Below are 11,168 nucleotides of genomic sequence, written 5' to 3' on the forward strand. Positions count from 1 at the left end.
CACAGTTTATTAAATATGTAGGAAAAAACCTCCAAACAACATTTTCTCCAGTATCTTGTTCTCTAATTAGACAATAAGATGTCTGTGGGATATTATAAGAAGTTTTGAAAGTTCTTTTCCAAACATCAAGTTTCACCCTGCATGGAGCAAAGCTACAGAGGGTTCAGGTCACAATAGTCTTCAAATCAATCCACTCTGTGTCTCAAATGGCTTCATAAGCCTATGAAATCTCACATGAGACTCTGCACTCTCATGTTCAATGGAGACCACAAGTGAAATAAAGTTGAGAGACCTTAGAGTGCAGCTAAAGAATCTGTGATCATTCTCAGTCTCCAGCAAAAGCTGGAGTCTGCTTCTGAGTAGAAACATATTAAAGGGTGGAAACAAGATGAGATGATTCTGTTGCCCATATAAAGGTCTGGGAAAAACTGTATGAAAATTCCATTTTAGGATTTTTCTGGTAAGAATAGTTGGAACTCACTATCAGTTTCTGAGAACATTAGTGTTTGCTGAAACCCCTCCTTATCTTGGGATTTGATGCCTCTAATCTAAACTATTCATATAGGTTCAAACCTACAATTCTAATTAGAATTTTGTTTCACTTCTGCATCTTTCAAGTTCTCTCAAAGGCAATGGCATGTCTAAGTGTTAAGAAATAAATCCGTTTGTAGTAAATGAGTGCATCTCAAGTTCACTGCTGTACTTTCTACTTGGCTACTGAATCTATATATGAAATGAGTATTAAAAATAAATTGATGTTACATTTGGAAGGCCTACCCGTTATTTGATAACTTCAGAAATCTACTTTGAAACAATGAAACGTATCTGATAAAATTCATTAAAATTCATTAAACTCTGTCCAGCCTGAGTACTAGAAACACAGTCATCATTTCCTGATGAGACAATGATCAATGGAAATATTTGCCATGACACAGTGTAATAAGTGAGGTTAGAATGGCAATGTCTGGAATTAAGAAACTTTCCTCACTGCATTCCTGCAGGGTGACTTTGTTGCCTGGCAGTGCAATATCTGGCAAATGGGTTTGTTTGCACATTCCCATGGCTGACACTCACTAAGAGTGCCCACAGAAACACTGATTATCTTATTTTATTATGATTCTCCCATATAGCAGGGTAATCACAATATAACCTCCATTTCTGGATAAATAATTTCCATTTTCACACTTACCTTTGCTCAGACAGTAAAGCTACACTGACAGATCAGAAGCTGCCTCCTCGTGCACAAGTAGCTTTCAAAAAAATTGACTTTTTGCAGCTTCCACACTTTTCAAATAATTGTACCAGTTCTTGCATGAGCTAAAACCAGTTAGTCCTTCAGCATGTGTAGCAAGGAAGAAGCTCCTGCCGACCCCCATTTTGACCCCCAAGCTCACTGACCCCCATTTTGACCTCTGATCAACAGATGAAGACCTGCTCAGCGCCCTGGACAGAGCTGGCAGGAAACCCTTCTGGTGTGTCTGCAAACGTGCTGATAGCAGCTGGTTAAAGTTTCTAAGGAGCTCTTGGAAACTCATCCTGCTCACCCCACAGGAATAACTCTCTGCTGTGCCACTGGGCAATGTCTCTCCTTCCTGTTTAACACAGCTCTGGGTTACAGCAACCGGGGCTGAGCACCACAGTCCCAGAGAACATTACAGCAACTATTATGGTGCTCTTGTACCACAGTACATCACAAGCTGTGTTGTAGCTATATTTAGGTCCTGCATTGTGAGGACAATTCTCTGTAGGTGGAATTGAAAGACTGATTTGCTGAAGATATCAAAAATATCATCGGAGAGGGTGGATGAAAGAGAGCAATGCTGCTGGACACAGCTTGGAGCTAAGAGAGAAACTTTTAGACAAGTTCTCCTCTGTGCTGTATTTTATATCAATATTTTTTAAAAAAAAGTTTAAAAAATTATCACATAACTGTGCCGTAACAGGGAAAAGTATAAAACAACCTAACTAAATGTCACTAACAATACAGTTATTAGATACAGAACATGACAGTAACAACATTGTTGTTATTTTTATAATGCTGAAATATCTGCCATAACATAAGCTTTGACTTATACTTTTAGCAACTGAAAGTCAAAATCTTAAGGTAATGATGCAAAGATACAGTAAGTTAGCTACAGGTAAAATTAATGGATTAAGTTACCATAAGAAAGTAAAATAAGATGAGTACTGAAAAAAGGGTGAGGGTGAGTGCAAGGCCTGTCATAAGAATCACACTGAAGAGTCTGAGAATTCTCACCTAAAAATTTGAGGGGTTATTTGCAAGCTTTAAGTAATGTCATACAGGAGGAAAACAAGGGGCTCATTATTTCTGCTGCTGACACAGAAGCAAGAAAAAAACAACGATGAGACAACACTGGCCAGTCAAAATTTGAACTAAAGCAATCTACTGCCTCTTTATACCTCTGGGTAGAGGAGACCATTGTATATATTCAAAAGACAATGGGAATGCCATATCAGGTATCTCATTTGCCTGCTCACATAGGACTTGATTCAGTAAAACTATCAATTAAGTACCATGGGATAATCATGGTGTAATTCTGTGCTTCTCTCTTCTTGAAACAAACACAGTGATAAAATAAATCACAGATGAAGAGAACCAAACTCTTAACTTCATACTACCACACTTCGGAGATACAAAATGTAAACCGTCCCCGTCCCCCCCCAGTTTAAGTTTACCCTGCTCAAGGGTCACTGGAAGCAGGTGGACATTTCTGAATAATCCTCCTAAAACAAGTTTCTTGGATAGAAGAGATGATTCACCACCTGAAGACACCTAGAGAGCACATGGGAGTAGTTTAGATTAGATGCCTAATCTTCTAGTGCTGAATGTTAGGCAAAATGAAACCATAGTACAGTAACTATCTGATATTTCCCAGAATCCAGAAATAAAAAATTAAAAAAAAAAAAAAAAGAAAAAGAAAAACCAACACAAAAGATTCATTAATTTGCCTCACTCTCCTAGACCTACATTGCCTTTCAGAGCTGGCAAATAGTTCATTCTTGGCAAAATTCAAAGCAAATGCTGTTAAAAGACATGTGCTGGGCAGATAAATGCAGTAACAAACTAAGATTTTACTGTTTCTTTTATTTCTCACATTGCTATTATGGAAAGGAGGCACACAGTTCAGGAAACCATAATGAGTCCTATTATTAACTTCCAAATACAAACCTCTCAATGCAATGTGCATTTCTCTGTAAGACATAAAAAACAGCACAAAATCATGCTGGTCCAAGACACCAGCACCAAGAACTTCAAGAAACGTCCAGCCTGTCTGTAAAACCCACCAGCCTACATTGACCTCAAGAAAAAAAAAAATCAAGTTCAATTCACTGCCTTGTCAAATGAATGTGTCAAAGTGGTAGAACTGAATATACACACCCTGCAGGTTTGACAGTGGTGGATGTTTCCCAGCCCCTAATCCCTACTGGAGCTATAGGGCCATTTTTTTAATCAAAATATGTCAGGATATAATATAGAGAAACTGGAAGTAATAGGCCCTTAATCCCAAAATGAAGCATCCTCTGTATTAGGTTCACACGAGGATATTTCATAGCAAGGTGTGTCTTGAACTATTCTTCAGCAGAAAGAGGTTTCACTCCACATGCAACTCTTTTCATGGGACAGGAGTAAACTGGCACCAAGAGGCTGCCACAATCCTTGTGTTATACTGGCCCTCGTGGTGGCAAGGAAAGAGCAGAGACATTAAAAAGTCATGTATTTGTTGTTTTTAATATTCCCTTGAAAAACTATAATCTCAATTTCTGGCAAACATGTTTAAACTAACTTCTCAGATGCAGGGGAATATCAGGGAACAGCAGGAAACTCTGGGCAAAAGCATGTTCTGACAGGCATATTTAGAAAAAAGTTTATTTTTCCAGAAGTTCAAGCACATTACTACCCAAGCAATAATTGCACTTACTCTCCGTTTGTCAGGAATGGTTGCATTCTTAGTATTGAACTAAAGGTTCAAAAAAGCAATAAAAGCACAGATTTTACTATCCATATTTTACTATTTTACACTCTTGTAAACTAAAGCTTTCTATTGCACTCAGAGCTCAGCAGAGTATCTTACTGTTTGAAGCACAGTTCATATAGAAACCTATTATTAAATATTCCTGACTGGAAATGAGTTAAATTAAAATAGCACTGGCTAGATAAGTTCATTGGAAAAAAAAAGTCAAAATTTGATTTCTTGAGACTTGTTCACTAAGAAATTGTTATGAACTCTGGATAAGAAAAGTGATATATAGGTCATGAATGCATTACAAATACCAGGGTTTTTTTGCTCTACAAGAGCCATTATACCTCCATGTCAGAAATATTCGGTCAGGGTTATATTTTCTTCAGCATGCTTTCTTTTAGTCAGTCTGTCTAGAGCAGGCTTCAATCAGAGGATTGGTTCTAGGGGATCAGAGCACAGTGATCATGATATGATGATATATCATGACATATCATAACATCATGATACTAAGTGATAGCAATTGATCTGATATGATGAGTCAGGCTCTTTACCTTCCACCCCAAAATAGCTTGAGTTTTGCAAATCAGGTCATTTGAAAATGGTACCACCTTCCTTGGGCAAGACATGCATTTTACATCACCATGAATGATGGCTTTGTCATTTTCCACTGCAGCTGGGAAGAAGGCCAGTACAAAGGACTACAGTAATCTCATTATTTTTACATATTCAAGATGCAGTAAGAAATGTGTAGCAGTAGAGCCTTCCCTTTTCCACTGTAGCTGTATCTATCTTTGATGACCAATTCTAAATTATAGGATTCATTTTATGGAGTTTAGCGTAGATAAATTTGTAAACATAAATGACAATGATGACATTGACGACAACAATATGTAAGTACACACACACTCAATCACAGGCCACAGAATATTCTGATTTGAAAGGGATCCAGAAGGATCATCAAATCCAACTCTTAAGTGAATGGCTGATATGAGGATAGAGCCCACAGTCTTGGTGTTATTAGCACCATGCTCTGTGTAGAATCATACAAAAAAAATTATTTAGTTCTGGAGAGTGTCATACCTTTTATACCGACATCAGCCTAAGTTCAGAAAACTAGGACCTACTGCAGAAACACAACCCAAAATCTTCCATTCCAAGTTATTTTTGAGAACAATTACTCCACCAGCAGCAGAACTAAGGAACTCTTGTTTCCCAGTTTACAGATTATGCATGCTTATGCACTTCCCCCTACATTAACTACATTTTTCTCTTTGTTCCTTATAATTTTGGATATAACAAAATGTACTGAAGCCAGTAAAAACAATAACTGCTCTATGTCACTCAAATGCCAATTTTGAAGTAGTGCTAGTATCAAAATTTTGAAAACCATTAATTTTCTCAACATTTTTATAAAATATAAGCATCATTCCAGATATGCAATTGACCTGTGGGAGCACCACAAAATCTTTACTGCTGTAAGACTGAAAGCTATACTTACTGTAATCAATTAATCAGACTTCTCACAACTTACTTATTCCAAACCCTTGCTTAAATGATTTACAGCCAACTACATAAAATGAACATAAAATTAAAGAAGAGAACTTATTTCTAACTGCACATTAATTTTTAAGAGCCTTTCAGTCACTTGATACACATAATGGAAGCAGAGGAAGTGGTGATCTTTAAACTGAGCTGCAAAATTTCTGCATAGATTGGGATGGGAGAGATATAATGGGTTCAGATTCCCAGACATTTTGTCCCTGATTATTTTTACTTCATATACTCTCGCAGAGAAGTCATGGGGAAACAGATTGCCTTTCTAAAATCTCAATTCCTTTAAACTGAGTAAGGTTTAACATTCAGAATCAGTCATGTGGAAAAAAATCCATCATGCAAAAGTTATGTTCAAGATATAGAACGCTCTGGAAAAGGTGTGAGGCATTTCAGGTCTAAAATGAGAACAGACCTGACGTTGAGCACAGCCCTTATCTGCAGCTTCAGGTCAGTCCAATTCTATTTTCAATTTCTTTGCCTGTTTGAGTACTGAGATAGTGCTTCATGGTGGTACTGCCATTCTCATGTGACAGAGCATCTCCCAGAACAGCCAGCCAAACATGAGCTGCAGAGAATTCCTGGAACAGCACCAAACTGTGCTGAGATGCTCATTAAGCCCAAAATCAGTTATTGCTACAAGGTGTGATGGCTGCAGGGTCTTTCTGTGGAAGGAGAGAGACCGGGATTTAAGTCCTTGTGTAATGAATACACGTGTTTTATTAAAGTCCTGGCTTCTGGAGGAAAAGAGTGGGCGTGAGACAACTGTACTGCCTCTGTAGGCAGGAGATGCATTAATGCCTGGAGACTGGCAGGGCTTTGGTGTGACTTAAGCACCTCCATCACAGCCAGATGAGGACACAGCTGCTCCTAGAAATGCCCAAAGAACCTGCTTCACATAGTTTGGGAGTGCAGACACCTGCTGACCCTCAGTACTTCCAGGGACAAGGAAGCATCTAGCTAGAGGTTATGTTTAGTTCATTTCTCTAAAAACTAGTGTCTCTTGTGCCTCATTGATCACTTCATAAAATTCTGGATAATAATAAACCTTTCTTTCATGGTGTCAGAAGATATATTTTGGAAAAAAAAACGTGAACATAATAATCAGAGCAGTTAGAAAATATTTGGATTTCTCTACTAACAACTGCTTTGTATATTCTGTTCCTACCTTTGGGGAGACATTTTTAACTCAAATATTTAGAATATTTTACTTATTTTCAAATTGTACATGTACCATGGTTAGTGGCTCATGTTGCATGAAATTGTAAAGTTCATTAACTCTATTGATCAAATATTGAAATTCACCTCATGCAAATTCTATGCCAGAAAACTATACCACTTGCAGAGTCACCCAAACTGAACACAAGAAAGAAAAGAACAAGACCAAATGAGTTCACTCAAATATTTAAAAGGTTATTGGAAGTAATCGAGGGGTTTGGGGTTTTCCCCTCTTTATCATTTGTACCTTGTATTTAGCTAAGCTGGTGGATAAAGGCAAATTAAAAGGACAGAATGAAATTTCTATCCTCAAAAAGCTGAATATCCAGGTGAGATTTTTTACTTAAGTAAGGTGCAAATACATATTTCTACTCTGACACAAAGCTGCATAGCAGATGACACCATCTTTTGTGACTCAAGAAATCACTCCTGTATTTCATTTCCCTCAGCTCTCACAGCTGGAAATCATTCTTCTTTTAATACAACTAAAGTATATTACAGGTAATTGCTTTTGTCCAAAGAATAATGGGTACTGAAATATATTTGAGACTTGTTCTTTTTTCCCCTTGGTCATGTTCTGGTGTACCTCTACATTTGAGTACAGGCTGAACCTTGCATTACATTCACCACAGATGGTGATATGGTTTATGCTGATCTTTTGCTATTGCAGGAGCTTTCCCATTGGTCAAAAAACAGCTTTCAAGGAAGGATACTTCAAAACAGGCCCTGGCCATGGTGCTATTTGTGGCCTCTGTGTCTGGGGATAGTATTTCATCATTTTTTGGGCTGTGTTTTGCTTTATTCTTTGTACATATTACAGTTTCAGCCCCCCAGGAGACATTCTGCAGAATCTGTTGCTTAGTAATAGTAACCTTCATGGAAATTAGCTTGAACTTCAAAAGAACAAAACATCTTTCATTAGTCACAGGTTTTCAGTTAATGAATTCCTCTGAGAAAGTTGATTAGAAAAGCAAACTTTCCAGAATCAAGTGCCACCAATGTTGACCTAGGCTGAATTAGCCTCTCGAAAGTGCAATTTCTTTGTCCTCTTTAAATTATGTTTGAAATTCTTTCTATCAATAGTCAGGCTTACCTTGACAATGGCTCTAATAAAACTAAGTTTCCTGTATGTGGAATCAGGCTCTTATATAGAATACAGCCAGAAAAAGTTACTACAGTCATGTAGTCTGGCCTCCTATGTAATATGAATCACATGAATTAATTATTGTGCTAACGAAAGCACTTCTCAAATTATCTCAATATAAAATACTTTTAGAAAATTTCTTTTTTCTTGAAGATCTGCTTTAGTGTTAAAAATGTATCCTGTTATGTGATAAAGATGAGGCGTTAAGGAGCAGAAGGGCACCAGAATTGCTGCAGCCTCCTGTCGAGAGGGTCAGAGGTAGGGACCCTCACCTGCTGCCCCGTGAGTGAAGTGAGCCACCCCTGCAGGCTGTCTCAGGTCCTCCAGCAGCTGCCCAGCAGCTCCCCGGTTATCTCGGCTGTTTGAGGGGCCTGGAAAGGCCCAGGGTGGCCTTGGGGCAGCCCACGTATCGAAGGACGAGAAGAGGCTTCAGTTCTTCTTTCGGTTTTTATGTTTATTAATTGTTTATCTAAAAGATGTTCTTTCAGCCGAACAGAGATCTGCTCAGCAGTCAGCCATGAGCACACTGTCTGCTGCCCTCCCGGGCAGCCACGTATCTTTATACCCATTGTTACGTGTACAATATTTATCATTTTTCCCCAATACCATTTATTCTTATAACTCGGTGCACTCTCAGTAATAACCAATCCAAAGGTGCCACCGTGGCCAAAGAAGATGGAGGAGAAGAGGAAGAAGAAGAAGGACAGGACACACCCCAATTCCTCCATCTTACTTCTCTAAACCCCCCTGTACATAAATCTTAAACCTTGTGTCTCACTCTCTAATTAACTAATCCCTTCACCATTCACCCTGGTGAAGTCCTCCTATCCTCATCCTGTGTAGGGTCAAAGTGCAGCCACCAGACACTTCTGGCAACATTCCAGGAGTCCTGAGCCCCCCCAAGGGTGGTCTCGATGGCCCGGCATCTCAGTCCTGAAATCTTGAGATCCGACAACTTGGCAGGACTGACACCTTCCTGCTGAAGTTCTGGTTTCCATAACCCACAGCACCTACCTGAAACAATACATTTCCAGCTCATGTGGAGGAAGCAGGGATCTAATGATAAAAACCTCATCTCCTTTAAAACACAGACACATGGAAAAGGACTTATCTCTCAGCAGGATGGTTCAGCACGTGCTGCTGAGGAGGCAAAGCGAGATCCAAGTGCCTCTACCACCACTTACCTGGGAGGCACAGCACAGTGCAAGAGGCCACAAAACTTCATGGGGACAGAATGAGGGGAGCAGGAATAAATGAGATGCTGGTGCCTGGAGATCAGGGCATGGAAAGCTTCAGCTCCCACTGACATTTACAGCATTGCTCCTGCAGTTCACATCAGGTAGTACCCAAACAAAATCTGACATCAAACGGGCTGTTAAGACTGTCTTCAAGGATTCTGACTTGCCCAATTTAGTAGGCTGCAAAGTCAAATCCCCTCAAGAGAGTCCCTTGGCTTCATTCTTTATAAAATTGAGATTTACAAATCTTCCACTGCTCCCTCTATCTAGTCTAACAAAATAGTTATGAGAGCAGCTCAGCCTATGCAGTGATGTCTTCTGGATTTCTAAAATTGACATAAAAGAAATGGTATAATTTTAAAACTCATGCTAGAAGGCTGGGTAATTTTAGAAGTGACTTTATAAAATCTTATCTACACTGAAACACAAGAAATCAAAGACCAAGTAATTAAAGGTACAGGGGCAATGCATTCCCAGTTTAACAATACTCTCATTCTAGGGGTTCTCACATAGAAGAAAAGGGCTCTAATTCCTTCTGAAAAATTGGACCAAACCAAGCCAAATTTAATTTTTGAGATGAAAAACCACATCATGGTTAGAAGTACAGGAATTTGCATCTCATCTACAAAGAAGCAGTAGAGGAAGTGCGCAATTTTTTTTCCAGTGGAGTTATCACCAGAAATAAAAAAAAATTGTTTAGGGTTTTTTCATGCTCTTTCTCTCACTCCCTTTGGAAGGCAGCCTTAAAGAGGAGCTGCTTAAAACTTCACAGCATCGACTCATCTCCACTGGCTGCAAAAGAGCCTCAAGTGATTGGTGGAGCTGTCTATGCTATAGATAGCGGAAATATCAGAGATGTATCTTATAATGTACACCTGCTTCTGCCTATGTCCTGAAGTGCTGCAGCACTGATGGCAGTAAGCCATGCCCATCCCAAACTAGAATTTACAAAACAGGCTTTACATTATCTATGCCACCGAGAAGATCCAGCCATAGGCATTTTCAGAGCTCAGCCAACAGTTTAGGCTGCAAAAAAAAGGCCCATAAATTAAACAATAAGTCTTGGTAGACCACTCCCTTAACCTAATAATTCAGCAGTGAAAATATGAGGAAGAGGATGTGGTTTCAGTTGTTCTCAGGATCACAGGGGACTTTCAACAGTCTCTCCTCACCTCTTGAATCAGTGATAATCCTATTACCTAATCTCAGTTAGGAACAGAATGGGCACCCTCCCTCACCTCTGTAAAAGCTGTTTCAGTTTTAAAGATTACTTAAATGTTCAGCAGAAGGGAGACACCTGGGCTGGGGTAGTTCCTGCACTGATGGAGAGAGCCTGGCTTCCACTCACTGCTGCTCTCCCAACAGCCAAACTGTGAAACTCTACATCATCTGGTACCAAACAGTGGCTGCAGCACATCCTCCCACTTTCCTCCTACACTCACCCTTTCTCTCCAGCCCAAGGAGCGTTAAATGTGAAGGAGTTCGCAGGAGGGGCTGATGCTACCAATCCTCTCCTCTAGATCAGATGCAGAACACAGCCTGAGAAATGACAGCTTCAATTCCCCTTCAGTGAGGAAGGGAAAGAAGCCCAAGTCCAGGAAACCAAATTCAAAATTACTATTCTCACAGTTAAGGTGTCAATAAAGAAGCAAGAAATTATGTGAGATGCCATTTCATTTCTCTTCCTTTGAAAGGAATAACCTTTATAGAAAAAGCAGCACTGACACCCAAAAGAACAGTGGGGCTCGAACTGTAGCAGTGAGATTTTAACACAGGCTTCAGTGGCTCCCTCTTGCCATCCTGGGTGTTCAGGCAATACCCTCAGCCACCAAAAACTTCCCTCTGTCTTTGAAACAGAGCCTAAGCCAAGTAAATCAAAGGAAGATCTTGTTAAATTTATTACAGCTGTGATTACATCCCCTCTGGAGTTCAGACTGACTCTGGAGGAACTGTCATTTATTTCACAAGACATTCTCTTTCAAAAGACAGGGAAATGTTAGTGAAATTTCTACTCATGATGGCAAAAAGGCTTAA

This window comes from Zonotrichia albicollis, chromosome 3 (genome assembly GCF_047830755.1).
Source record: "Zonotrichia albicollis isolate bZonAlb1 chromosome 3, bZonAlb1.hap1, whole genome shotgun sequence".
In the NCBI taxonomy this organism is placed as follows: Eukaryota; Metazoa; Chordata; class Aves; order Passeriformes; family Passerellidae; genus Zonotrichia; species Zonotrichia albicollis.